Source organism: Hippopotamus amphibius, chromosome X (genome assembly GCF_030028045.1).
Source record: "Hippopotamus amphibius kiboko isolate mHipAmp2 chromosome X, mHipAmp2.hap2, whole genome shotgun sequence".
NCBI lineage: Eukaryota > Metazoa > Chordata > Mammalia > Artiodactyla > Hippopotamidae > Hippopotamus > Hippopotamus amphibius.
In genome coordinates, this window is record NC_080203.1 from 126551690 (window position 1) to 126554153 (window position 2464).

Genomic DNA, 2464 nt, shown 5'->3' on the forward strand with positions numbered 1-2464 from the left:
AAAACAGCAACCGTTGTATTTGTTCACCGTTCTGTTATTTGGCTGGGGCTCCACTGGGATATTCTGTTTGTCTCAATTGGGATCTTCCATGAGGTTGCAGTCAGATGGCTTTGTTCACATGTCTGGTGCCCCAGTGGGGACGGTTGGGAGGCTGTGACCTCTTGCACTTTTTCTTTCCACGTGGCTAGCTTGGGCTTCTTTTCATGGTGATTAGATCCTAAGAGTGAGCATTTCAATATAGATAAGCCCCAGTGTGCAAGCACTACTAAGCCTTGTTTGCATCATCCTTGGTAATGTCCTATTTATTGGCCAAGCCCACAGTCAATAAGGAAAGGCACTCCGCAAGAACATGAATATCGGGAAGCACAGTTCATTCGGAACCTCCAAACTGAGGGCCTACCACTTGTGATATATACAAGAGAAAGGTAAAGGGATATGTATTTAAGCCAAAATCTGTTGTTTCAGATTCTTTGAAGGGTCCTGGATTCAAAACATTTTACTTTAGAATACTATGCAACCTCTAAAAGTCACGTATTAGAATACTGAATGACACGGGAAAAGAGAAGTATAAACAAAAAAATGTTTTAAAACAAACACTTGTTTGGTTATATGTTATCCTTTTAGCCATTGTTACTGCCAAGTAATTATGAACACTTTTTTCATTTATTGTTTTTGTATTTACCAAAATTTCTTCAATGTATATCTATTACTTTATAATCAGTAATAAAGTGCTTTTATTTTTGACGAAAAAAGATAAAAATACTGCAGTAATAGGTGATAGATTAACAAGGTTTGGGTACATCTATATAATATTTATATTATATTACTTTATAGAACCTATAAAGTAAAATATTTGCAGTCAATAAAGTCCTTACAAAAATGCAAATAAAACAACATCCAAGTATTTTTAAATTATTAGATTGGAAAAAAGGGGAAAAGACTGCCATTGCACAGTGCTGGCCAGGATTCAGGGACTTTGGGTAGGAGTACAAACTGACATAACCTTTCTGGTGAGCAACTGAAACATCAGAATTTAAAACAAGGATTGCTTTGATGGAGCAATTCCATTTGCAGGAATTCTAGCTAAGGAGAAAATGTTTTTAAATTCTCCAAAATGTAGGAGCTGGCTTGTACTGATTGGTGGCATTAACGGTGGTGCTCTGGTCTTTTATATACTCTCCTTGCTCTTTATACTTTCTAAATGTAGTGTCCCAACGCCGATACACTCACACGTTGGGAGGAAGCAGCAGACCTTGCGAGCTTCTTCGTGGCCATGACCTTAAATGACCTTAAACCAGAGGTTCTCAATCTTGGCTGCACGTTGGAAAGGGATCGGTACAAAGTGACTGATGCCTGGCTCACAAAGATTTTGACTTCACTACTCCTGGGTGAAGCTTGAGTAACTGGGAGTTTTCCAAGCTGACCAACTGATTCCAATTGACAGATAAGCTTGAGACCGACAGGCATAGTAGTTCTCTTGACTGACCTCTCTTTATTGTCTGATTGGTTAACCAAATCTGATTGGTTAACCTGCATTCTCCATTCCTTTTGTAAAAACAAAAAAATGTTGACTCATCTGAACATCCCAAAGTCAGTCGGCTACTAGTATGTATGCCCTTTTGTGTCCACCAGTTGAGTTGATTTCCAAGATTCAGTTGTATTGGTTTCTAAACCTTTTTTATCCCAGTTATGTTTTTAATTAAATATGAGCTCAATTAAATATGAGCATAAACAGAGAGTTGAATGTTTTTGACAGGCAGCCAAAATAAGCTGCTTAAAAAAGAAAAAGGCTATCATGATGGTTCATTTTGTTTTTCTTCTTTTTTTTTTATTATTTTCATGATGGTTCATTTTCTGTGCCAACTTGGCTAGGCTATGGTGCTCAGTTGTTTAGTCAAACACTAGTTTAAACTTTGCTGTGGAGGTATTTTGTAGGTGTGATTAAGCTTTACAATCAGCTTGAAGTAAGAGATTGCCCCGATAATGTCAGCTGGCCTCAGCAAATTAGCTGAAGGACTTAAGAGCAAAAACTGAGATTTCCCAGAGGAGAAGGAATTTTGCCTTAAGGCTGTCACACAGAAATCCTGCCAGAGTTTCCGGCCTGCCACCTGGCCTACAGATTTCAGATTTCCAAGCCCCCACAATCGTCTGAGCCAACACCTTACTATAAATCCATATCTATATCTATGTATCAAGATCTCTGATTGGTTCAGTCTCCCTGAAGAATTCTGATTAATAAGTTATCAAGTTAGATGTGGATGAAATAAATAAAAAGGGGAAAATATCTGAAAAGATTCTGTACTCAGATTGCTGTGCATATGTTTTTAAGTTCTCACTCCAGTTAAAATAATAAAAAAAAAAAATAGCTAATGTATTCCAGGTGTGGTTTGTGGCAGACAGGTAATCTTGGGCCCATACTCAAGGGGCTTTGGCCCTACCTAAAAACAATGGGTGAATATAAGGC